General features: G+C 37.2%; 1 protein-coding gene across 1 annotated transcript in view; it reads left to right on the top strand.

Moving 5' to 3' along the window:
- The first annotated feature begins 618 nt into the window (after positions 1-618).
- The window catches only part of LOC127848097 (uncharacterized), a 211,175-nt gene continuing 199,700 nt past the window's right edge, over positions 619-12,093 (top strand). The window contains exon 1 of the transcript XR_008034351.1: positions 619-990. The gene's annotated coding sequence lies outside the window, so the exon portion shown is untranslated. The remainder of the gene's footprint in view (positions 991-12,093) is intronic.

Below are 12,093 nucleotides of genomic sequence, written 5' to 3'. Positions count from 1 at the left end.
GTAATGAAGTACTTTGACTGTCAATACATGACATGTCTATAAATAGAAACTGAGTTCCTGGGAAAGAGACACTTTCTGACCTTGTTTGCATTTCTGTGGTTAATTGTCAGATTACTGTACAGTGCAATATATTTTATAAATAAACAAATAACAAATTATATAAAATAGATACTCTTTAAATAGGTATAGTTGGATTTTAAGAAGTTTTCAAACGTATGTATGCAATTAATTGAGAAATTTCAAAACATTGTATAAATAAGTACTCTTAAAAAATTTAAGTTGTTGTGCCTTGTGGTTGGATTGTAAGAAGTGTTCAAAGGTAGGTAATTATTTTAATAATTAATTTTAGCATTATGCGGTTGTTATTGGTTTTGTGAGAAAATATATAAAAACGCATCAATATTTCTTCAGTCACATTTCAACATGTCAAGCTTCTACACAATAACACTGATACTGAAGTTTATTGTCACACTTAACTATTTTTTTATTGGAATCTATGCATATATTTTAGATGTGTAAAGGCTTATTTATAACAACATATGCGTAATACAATATCACTGCAGTATGTTTAATAAGATTATTTAACATTGACAGTAATTCAATATCTTGATGTTACTCTGTTTTGCAGTAGGGAAGTGTGCTGTGAGTCCCACAGGAGACAGGCTGTACATCATCAGCTGGGACCAGGACAAGCTTCTCACCCTGGCCAGGGATGGCACACTCCTGGCTACATACACAGACCCAGCACTAGTGAGCCCATCTGGTCTACATGTGACCCCTGCAGGCCAGGTGCTGGTCTGTGGATACCTGTCCGACACTGTACTACAGGTGGGCTGGGAGGGAGAGAGTAAGCTGGCTACGCTGGCTACTCAGAAGGATGGAGTGAGGAGCCCAGTGTCAGTCTGCTACAGCAGCATAACATCATCAATCATTGTGGGACTGTTGGAGGACGACAACATCCTGGTGTTCAGAGTGGAATAGTGTGAACATGTATGTATTAGTTGTTGTAATTAGTGATTAGTATTTCAATGACAATGTGTTGTTTAGCATACGAACATAGTAGTGTGTGATGTTACAATACAACATTAGTGTGTAGTTAAAGATACAAATAATTTATGTGCACATATTGTTATCTGATTATATAATGTGAGTTTTTTTTTGTTGGAACATAAGATCTTATGCATATTATGTTATGTTGTCATAATGTTTGTGCCATATGGTCCTAAATTTTAGTTCTTGTAAACTTTGCATGATAAAATAAAGCATTTCAACTGAAAATTTAATATTTCTACATAGATGCACATGTACATAGCAACTGAGGCTATTTTTAGACTTTCATTTCTATAAACATAATGCCATGTAAGAAATAATTATGGATGAATACTTTTTTTATAAAATATGACATTGTTTAAGTAATCTTTGGAGGAGTATATATTGATATTTGACGCAATGTTTACAGAAAGGTAACACTTGATGTGAGGATTATTAATCTGCCATATTTTATGATGTTGAACATGTCTTATAGATTTTTATTACATTTATATAAATGTGTGTGAGTCCTAAATATACATACAAGAAATACATCAAGCTATTCTGCTGCTCCAGTTGCTGCTGGGTCGGGACAACGATGCTGAGGATGTGGGGGACAAGCATGACGCAGAAGGTAAAAGAGAGGCTTTGTCAGGCCTTTTCTTGGCCACTTTGGGAAAAAATGCAAATTTGGGATTTTGAATTTGTTTCGTGCTAAAAGTCCATTGATTTGGGAAAAACACATTTAATATAAGTATTAATAATACTTCAAATTATAGGAATAAAATCCTATTATAATAGTTATAAACTTTGTTAGATCTAATTGAAACATAATTAAGATATAATTTTCATAAGGAACAGCATATAACACGTTTTGGGTATGGGTCCGTTTAACAGACCCATAAATACTCAAGGAAAAGCCCTGCTTGTGTATTTCCTGTTTATTAAGATGAAGTGGAAAAAATAGTATGAATTTACATAAGGTAAAATATCCTTTTAAATTGTTAGTTTTTTTGTAAAATCATATAAATTCGTCCGCATGTTATTTTGTGGTTAAAAAAAGACTTTTATGGATGTGGTAGTTAATGCGTGACTTTCTCAGTTTGGAAACAATAAATATGGAATTTGTGTTAGTTATTTTCCAGTGTGTTTGTATTTCATTTGTGGATCGTTCAACCCTTAAAATCAATAGAAAATAATGTCCCACGAATAATAATGTTTTTGCAGTATATAAATGAGTGAAGTGGACGAGAATGATATGATATGATTTCACAGAAGGTAAAATGGCGTCTATTCTTGTGTATATCGTGTTTTCAGTACAACTTATTTAACTTGATGATCAATAACTCAAACCCTTTTCCAGCTCGATGCTTTCCAACTTACCGATACAGATACCTCAGAAACACAACACCGCAATAATTTCTGTCACCCCCATGCAGGCCTTGAGTTTTTATAAAGCTGTGAGATATTTAATTAAGCCTATTTGATTGGAATCTATTCCATCTAATGCCATATAAAGTCTGTTTGTGAGGAGGTGTTAAGTTTTCATTGTGTATACAGTGTTGTTTATTTTGTCAAAACAGGCCCCGTCACAAAGGAGCATTATTTACATAAAACCACCATTTTTTCACGGAATATAATGCATTCTTGTTAGTTACATGTAATAAATGCATTTTGTTTCATGGAGTAAACGAGTATTGAAAAGTGTAAAGAAAAATAATTAAATGGGAAAATTTGTATGGAAAAATAATTTAAACAAGCAAATTCGTTGAATTGATAGCCCACGCCAATATGCTTCTGGACACAAAAGTTTTTGACACTCAAAACAACATTGTTTCAAGATACTGTTTCAAGATACAAAGGGCCATAACTCCGTTATTAACAGATGGTGTACAATGCCATTTGGCGTGCATCATCCTCTTATCCATATATATACTCATATCATGTTCCAATAAAATCCGCCAAAGAACTTCAAAAATATTGCTCCGGACACACAAAAAGCATTTTTCAAGATACAAAGGGCCATAACTCTGTTATTAACTGATGGTGTACAATGCCATTTGGGGTGCATCATCCTCTTATCCATATGCATACTCATACCAAGTTTAAATGAAATCCGCCAAAGCACTTCCAAGATATGGCTCAGGACAGACGGGCGGACTGACGGAAAGACGGACGGATGGAAGGACTGACAGACAACGCCAAAACAATATCCCTCCGCCTATGGCGGGCATAATAAAAAGTACAGAAACTCGTATTGAGCACCTCTAAACTCACAAATTCGCACTGAAAGAAGCCCAAACATGTTTTAATAATATTATAGTTCTTCTTCGATATAGCATATAAGAAGTTACAATAATATTTACTGTATTATGTTATATAAATTAATGTTATTTCCTCTTGAAAGCCCTTTATAAATCTAAGCATCGACAATGGAAGCCATATGTCATTTCAGGCATTATTATAATAATATTCATTGTTCAAACATTTCTCCGTGAAGGATCGATCTGAAATTTGGCATACACATTGAGGATAGATGAAAAATGATAAGGAAGTGCATATTTTTTGCGTTTTAAACAGTTCAGGTAGTCTTATAGGTAACATTATACTAAATAATCGTTTTATGTAGGGCTGTACTCACTAAAAAAATCATATTTTACTCGAAGCCATGTTTTACACTTTAGACTGGTGTTCTGGCTTTATCTCTTGGATATATTGGAAGGGAAAGAAAAGGTGCTCACTACTTAATCCCTGACATATGATAAAGAGACTTAAGTACAAGTGTGACCTGAAAACAGTTACATTGCACTAGAAAATGGCCGGAAAATTTAAGGCGCAAAAGAAGTAGAGTTTGATTTGAGTAAAGTTAATGTTTGGTTTTAACATGATATATCTTTTTTATTGCTTAAATCGATTCAGCTTAGAATGAACTTTCAGAAAAAGTATGGTTATGGTGGTCTCTCTGTTCAAAATGTTGCATTTATTTTCTCTTTAATTTGTCGCTTTTGCATTGAATTATATAGGGAAATCATTTAGTATATTGTGGCCTTTAATTAATTTAGCTTACACTAACGAGGGAGAGAACTGTCAATATGTACCAGCAGTGAGTTGTTGCCAATAAATTGTTTCATATTTAATCAGGTTTTCCGAAGGAAAAAACTGGTTATTAGATTGGCGAATGCGGGCGGGCGGGCGGGCTGGCGGGCGGGCGGAACAAGCTTGTCTGGGCCATAACTATGTCGTTCATTGTCAGATTTTAAAATCATTTGGCACATTTGTTCACCATCATTGGACGGTGTGTCGCGCGAAATAATAACGTCGATATCTCCAAGGTCAAGGTCACACTTTGAGTTCAAAGGTAAAAAATTGCCATAAATGAGCTTGTCCTGGCCATAACTATGTCATTCATTGTGAGATTTTAAAATCATTTGGCACATTTGTTCACCATCATGGGACGGTGTGTCGCACGAAAGAATCACGTCAATATCTCCAATGTCAAGTTCGCCACGACTAAAAATAGATTTTTTTTAAAACAAACTTACAAAGGGGGTTAATTTTGTTTGTTCATTTCAAAAGTTCAGTTTGAGTTTTCTCCCTTTATCAGATTTTTTTTCACAATGAAAACCTGGTTTTGTGACAATTTTGTCCCTTGTTTATTAATTTGTAATATGTCTTACAACTTTTATGACATGATGGTTTACTTTGGAACTGTTGTCTAATGTGAATTTAAACAGAGTTTAACACCAAAGACCTGTAAAGGCATGGTAAAAATGGTGTGTGTGTTTTTGTTACTTTGGGAATACATTAATATGAAGTTGTTGCCTCCCATTTATTATTATCCCCAGCCATAGGTGGAGGGATATTTTTTTGGCGTTTTCCCGGACCGTCCGTCTTTCCGTCCGTCCATTCGTCCGGAGCCATATCTTGGAAGTGCTTATCGGATTGCATTGAAACTTGGTATGAGTATATTTTATATGGATAAGAGAATGATGCACGCCAAATGGCATTGTACACCATCTGTTAATAACGGAGTTAAGGCCCTTTGTATCTTCGAAAAATGCTTTTTTGAGTGTCAAATATAACACTTTTGTGTCCAGAAGCATATTAGTGGGGATATCAATTCAAAGAATTTGCTTGTTGAAACTTGTATTAACAGTAAAACCTCTGTGAAAGAATTGTAAAAGTTAAACGATTATGATTATGAGTACAATAAACACTTAATTATTTTTAACAAGATGATTTTCCATTCTTTTTTGTTGTTATGCAGGAAAAAAATGGCTAAAAACATCAATGAGCCACGCTGTGGAAAAATAGGGCTTAATGCATGTGCTTAGATTGTAGTCCCTGATTAGCCTGTGCAGTCTGCACAGGCTACTTAGGGACAACAATTACCGCTTTAAAGGTATGTTTGGTTGAAAATAAGTATCTTCTTTTGTGAACATCCAGTATCGTCAGAAAGTGTCCTCCATGATTTGCTTATGTGGATTTTACATGCTAAAATGGGACGAAAGCTTCTAATATTGATGAGCGGCAATTTGGCTTATAAAATTACACTGAAAGTTAAGTAAGAATAATTATTATGAATTTACAGGTTATTAAAGCATTAGCCAACACTTTTAATGTTTTAATACGAAATGGTTTAATTGCATTAATTTTCATTAATTGCTATTTAGGACAAGGCACCAATGAAATGCCAAATTAGAAATTCAGATAATTATGTTTTGCTGTTGAAAACCTTCACATCCAATCAAGAGGCATATATGTAGTGTATTATGCATTGTATTATAAAAATGTGTTACAAGTTCATATCCCCCAATCTAGTGTTGTTGTTTTCAGGAGAGCACCAGCATTAATATCGAGTTGGCCAAGCAACAGCACCAGTCTGGCCTGCAGGAGCCCCAATACAGAACCATCCTTTCCCTCCCCTGATCCCTAGCTCCTCCCACTGGACCTCCGGCCTCAAAGGGTCAGCATTGTTACACAAGTCTGTGCAATAAATCCTCAGCACGTCAAGTTTTCACGCGCTGTTATGAACAACCGAAATATCCGTGTCGAGATTTCCCCAAGCAAGCCCGAGTAGTTTTGTTTAGCTCTAGTGCCAGAGTGGGATGAGTGTTACAGAAGCGAGATGTTATAGCAGTACTTATGGTTACGCTAACAGTTAACGCAAACAGTTAGTTCTTGCTGTGGACATCATGAAGAATCTCAAAAATGGAATTAAACGTTGAATAATTTGTTTAATTCTTTATAAGACAGCTATATATTCAGCAAGGAACGAGAGAAAAAAAGGAACAATTGAAATGATTCATTCAGAAGTATATCTGCTGTAGATAGTTAGGACAGTAGTAGCGTTACAGACTGTCCTCAGCGCACAATATATTCATGTGGTGCACCACAGACGCAAATTCCCCCCATTATTGAAAACAAGTTGCTAAAAGTAAACACGTCCGGTTATGTACTCCGAGCCCAAAGGACATTGCATTGAATTGAGACTAAAGAAGGCTAAAAAACATGACACCAGTTTTGTTGTATGCTCCAGTACACCCTTCGACTCTCAGCCCGAAGTTAATCAGAACTCAAACTCGGCCCTTAACAATATCCGCGAGGCCAGCATATCAGCTCAGCTTCTAAGCTTCAGGTGAGACCTTACAGTGTTAGTAACTTTGTCAAAGATTGGGCTTAAATTCAGCCCCATTTCTCAAAAAGTCTAATTTTTTATGCCCCCTTTCGAAGAAGAGGGGGTATATTGCTTTGCACATGTCGGTCTGTTGGTCGGTCTGTCGGTCGGTCCATCCACCAGGTGGTTTGTGGATGATAACTCAAGAACGCTTGGGCCTAGGATCATGAAACTTCATAGGTACATTGATCATGACTCGCAGATGACCCCTATTGATTTTGAGGTCACTAGGTGAAAGGTCAAGGTCACCGTGACCCGAAATGGTTAAATGGTTTCCGGATGATAACTCAAGAACGCTTAGGCCTAGGATCTCGAAACTTGATAGGTAGATTGATCATGACTCGCAGATGACCCCTATTGATTTTCAGGTCACTAGGTCAAAGGTCAAGGTCATGGTGACCTGAAATAGTAAAATGCTTTCCAGATGATAACTCAAGAACGCTTATGCTTAGGATCATGAAACTTCATAGGTACATTGATCATTACTCAAAGATGACCCCTATCGATTTTGAGGTCACTAGGTCAAAGGTTAAGGTAACCGTGACCCGAAATAGTAAAATGGTGTCCAGATGATATTTGAAGAACGCTTATTCCTAGGATCATGAAACTTGATAGGTAGATTGATCATGACTCGCAGATGACCCCTATGGATTTTAAGGTCACTAGGTCAAAGGTCAAGATCATGGTGACCTGAAATAGTAAAATGGTTTCCGGATGATAATTCAAGAACGCTTATGCCTAGGATCATGAAACTTCATAGGTACACTATTCATGACTGGCAGATGACCCCTATTGATTTTCAGGTCACTAGATCAAAGGTCAAGGGCACAGTGACAAAAAACATATTCACACAATGGCTGTCACTCCAACGGAGAGCCCATATGGGGGGCATGCATGTTTTACAAACAGCCCTTGTTTTATAAATATTTACTGGTTAAAATTTACAATGCATTATTTGCCAAAAAAAGTGTTTGATAGGTTGCAACAATGAGTTACTTGCCTTATTAAGCTGTATAAGTTGAAACTTAGTACAATCAAAATACAAATCAAAAATTATAAATTGTTAAGTATTTGTGTTCACGTATAACTGATTATGATTTTTATTTAAATTAGAAACCGGATGTTTGCAAAGACAATATCACTATACTGCTTTTATATCCTTATGCACACACTTTCAACACCAGTGACTAAACTTTACATCTAAGGTCTGTCTTACAAAAACAATTGCATAAAATGTAGACATCAACTAGTATCGATTCAATATCACGTACATATAAAAAATTTAACCAGAATAGGCTATTATTACTAGTATAATGGCCCCTGGTAGCAAGACAGAATATCATATACTTAATTCACCATAGACTTTCATCTGTTTTTGCATTTCTGTCTAATCCATAGGCAAAACGTGTGTGATCAAGTACTCATATACTTACAGTATTGTGTCTTATGACTTGTTGTATTGTCTATTGCAAGTTGTTTAGTCTCGCGTAATAAGTTGTGCACATTTAAATATGTACAGTCTCATATTTTAAGTTGTTCAGTGTCATGTTAAAAGTTGTATTGTTTTACAGTTAAAGTTGCCGAGTATCAAATTAAAAATTATGTAGTCTTTTATTTTAAGTTGTTACCGTAGGTAGGCTGTTTTTTAAATGCAAAAATGGAGAAAAAAATAATTAAAGACAATAAAACCACCTAATCGGACTGAAAATGGCCGCCATTTTACTATTGCACAATATCCAATAATCAGGGGCATTGGTAAGCTTAATTAAGCATTCAAAATAGGAAGCGTCATTATGATTAGGAGCATGGGTTGCATAGCACTATACTTTTTTTTACAATTTTGTAATTTTCTAGCAAAAGATTAACAGTCCACGTGCATTTCATGAAAACGTGAGAAAATAAGAATAGTGTACATTGTGTGATTTTTCCTCGGGGAAAGCATGGGCATTACCGGTAAATTTGAATGTGGCATGGGAGACGGGGATACAGTTGTTGAGGTACACCACTGTTCAACATTCAATATTTAACACACAAAATGCATATCTTCACGTTCTCAAGTGTCAATTAGTGTCTCAAATGTCAATTAGCGTCTTAACAAGTCGTGGCACATATTACTCAATAACATCTGCCAATTACGAAGTGAAAAATGACCCCCTTTCACACCTACCGTACATGCAAAAAAGACCTCGTTCGCACCTACCCTTGCCTGCTCTCCGGAATGTCGACAACAATCCCCATCGGAATTCATCCATTAAGAAGTGTAAACACAAACAAAGAAATGTCCGCAAGTTTATTCAAACATATTTTTTTTTTACCAAAACTTCTTCTACCGCATTCATATCTACCAGTTGTTTCGACAATGGCCCCTCAGTCTGTACGATTATAGGGTGGTAGTTTTCTGGAAAAAAACATGGCGGCTATTTTGATTATTTACGATTACACAACATATTTTTTACCAATCTAGCAGCCAGGATGGCGTTGTATAAATGTATAGCGCGCACCAGCTTTTTAATTTGAATTTTGGAGGTAAAACACTGCGCGCTATACGTGGAAACCTACGGTAGGCTTATTTGGGCAGACACTTTGTGCACAATTTATAAAGCCCTGTTTTCTCGGTATGAGGCTCAAAGTAAATCCCCCTACAGTCTGTTACAGAGTTGTACAAGATGATACCAGGTGAGCCTTGTTATGGGAAAATGGTGCTTAATGCATATTATGTACCATCCACAGATTAGCCTGTGCAGTGCGCACTCTGAATTATCAGGGATAATGCTTTCCATTTTTGAGGAAATTTTCGCTTTAAAGAAAATATTTCTAAACAAAAATCATGTCTTGGTGGAAAGTGTCGTCTCAAGTTAGCCTGTGTGGACTTCACAGGCTAATGTGGTACTATACATATTCATTAAGCCCAGTTGTCCTGAATATGGCTCAAGTTTAGTCTGCTTCCAGTCTGTTGGTATTTGTAAATTCTGATTAGAACAAATATGGTATAAAAACCACTATGATTAAAAACTGGTAATTAAAACATTGGTGTACATATAAATGCAAATTTAACATACATATTGAGCAATTCTAATAGTAGCTCAAAATTTCCCAATTTAACATACACTTCAACACCGTTATTTCGAACTCCGATAATCCGAAGTCACCGTTATTTCGAAGTATTTTTCCGGTCCCGATTTTGGTTCTTCTTTGTTTAACGTAAAATTTCATTGTTAATCCGAACTTCGTTAAACCGAAGAAATCGTTAATTCGAAGTGATTCTGTCGGTCCCAACACTATAATTCGCACCTAATTATCAATCTTTAATCCGAAGTCAAAACACTATTATTCGCACCTAATTATCAGTCTTTAATCCGAAGTCAAAACTGCAAATCACAGAGCGTAATTTCACACCTTTGTCGTCTGAGCAAGCGAGGCGCTTTAAAAGCCGATAATTATACCTTTGTCGTCTGCGCGTAGCGTGTCAATTTTATGTAGTTTTGCATTCTTTAGTAACAAACAAACGTGTCACGTTAGCTCTGAGTAAATGTGGTCAAATGAGATGCATCCTATATAAGCTCTACATTTTTTACGAAAATTATTACAAAATGTCTGATACAAACAAGTCAACCACGTTACTATTTTCCCAACCAAATGTCGAGCAATCTGGAGAAGGGCCCGGTACCCAACCCGGGAGGATATCCGGATCGGCAGTAAATAAAAAGGGGGTCAAGCGGCGTCACAAATCCAAATCATACCAGGAGAAATACGAGGCCATCATGGAAGTCGAGAAGGGAGAAAAGTCAAAGAAGCAAATAGCAGATGAATTTGGAGTTCCAGCAAACACACTGTCAACATGGCTCAAACAAAAAGATGACATAAAGTCAATGTTCCTGTCCGGTGATTTAGAGCCAACCAGAAAGAAAGCACGGGGAGCAAAGTGTCCGGAAGTGGAGTCAGCCCTGTTGACTTGGTTCAAAAATAAACGCCAACTGAACCTACCAATATCCGGGGATGACTTGAAGGAGAAGGCCAAGGAGTTTGCGTCGCAACTCGGCGTTTCTTCTGCAGAATGCGAGTTTTCAAGCGGATGGTTAGATCGCTTCAAACTCCGGCATGGAATTGTTTGCAAGACAGTAAGCGGAGAAGCAGGGTCCGTCGACACTACGACTGATGCGTTCCAGAGATGGCAGATGCGCTTGAAAACAATCCTGTCAGAAACCTCTCCTGACGACATCTTCAATGCAGACGAAACTGCAATATTTTTCCGCGCTCTACCAGAAAAGACTCTGGAATTTAAACGCACGTCCTGTCATGGACCTAAGGTCAATAAAGAGCGACTAACGGCTCTCGTATGCGCTAACATGAGTGGCACTGATAAAATGCCGCTCCTAGTACTTGGACGCTCTCAAAATCCAAGATGCTTCAAGCATGTCAAGTCCCTGCCAGTGCAGTACAAAGCTAACAAGAAAGCATGGATGACCAGCGAAATCTTCAAAGAATGGGTACGAAAGGTCGACGAACTCTACCGCAAGAAGAACCGGAAGATCATCATCATCGTCGATAACTGCCCAGCACACCCTGAAGTATCCAATCTCAGAGCCGTGACTCTAGTATTCCTGCCGCCGAACACAACGTCAATATTACAGCCTATGGACCAGGGTATCATACGCTCTCTGAAGATTGGTTACAGAAAGCGGGTCGTCCTGAAGAAGCTGAAAGCCCTCGACGCTGACACTACGTACAGCATCAGCATCCTAGACTCCCTCCATATGATGAAAGCCGCGTGGAATGACGTGAAATCCACAACAATCGTCAACTGCTACAGACGCGCTGGCCTCGTTCCTGTCAGCGAACCATCAAAGGCACCCGTAGATGAGGATGATGAGGACGATCCCGACGACGATATCCCCCTAGCCAGCGATCAGCGGACGCTGTAGAAGATGAACCCAGCGACGACGACGAGGCTGACAACACAAGAATGAACGTCATATCCAATCAACGTGTGACCAGATGCATCAACGACGTAAGGCAGTTTTGCGAGCAAAACACAGGCGGAAGTGAGTTCTTCAATGTCCTTGACAAATTGGAAAAATTTGTTACACGCGTTCAATTTAGTACTGCTAACGCCGGTATTCAGAGAGACATCGCATCTTATTTCAAAAAATGTTAATTCATTTCCGAAAAGGTATTCATATGTATTTACATGTATGATAATTTGTATGTTCTGATAATTTGTATGTTCTGATAATTTGTGCTATTCCTTATATTTATGTTCTGTAATTAGAGAAAAATAAAAAGAAGAAAAAGAATCGTTTTATTTCTCCGTTTGTTACAAGTAGAAATCTGACTAGTTTATGTTTTTAAGTAAAACAATTATTAATAGTAGCGTGTAACCGAACCAT

The sequence above is a fragment of the Dreissena polymorpha genome, chromosome 10 (assembly GCF_020536995.1).
Source record: "Dreissena polymorpha isolate Duluth1 chromosome 10, UMN_Dpol_1.0, whole genome shotgun sequence".
NCBI classification, from domain to species: domain Eukaryota; kingdom Metazoa; phylum Mollusca; class Bivalvia; order Myida; family Dreissenidae; genus Dreissena; species Dreissena polymorpha.
Note: the sequence above shows the minus strand (reverse complement) of the source record. Positions and strands in the feature narration are given on the sequence as shown.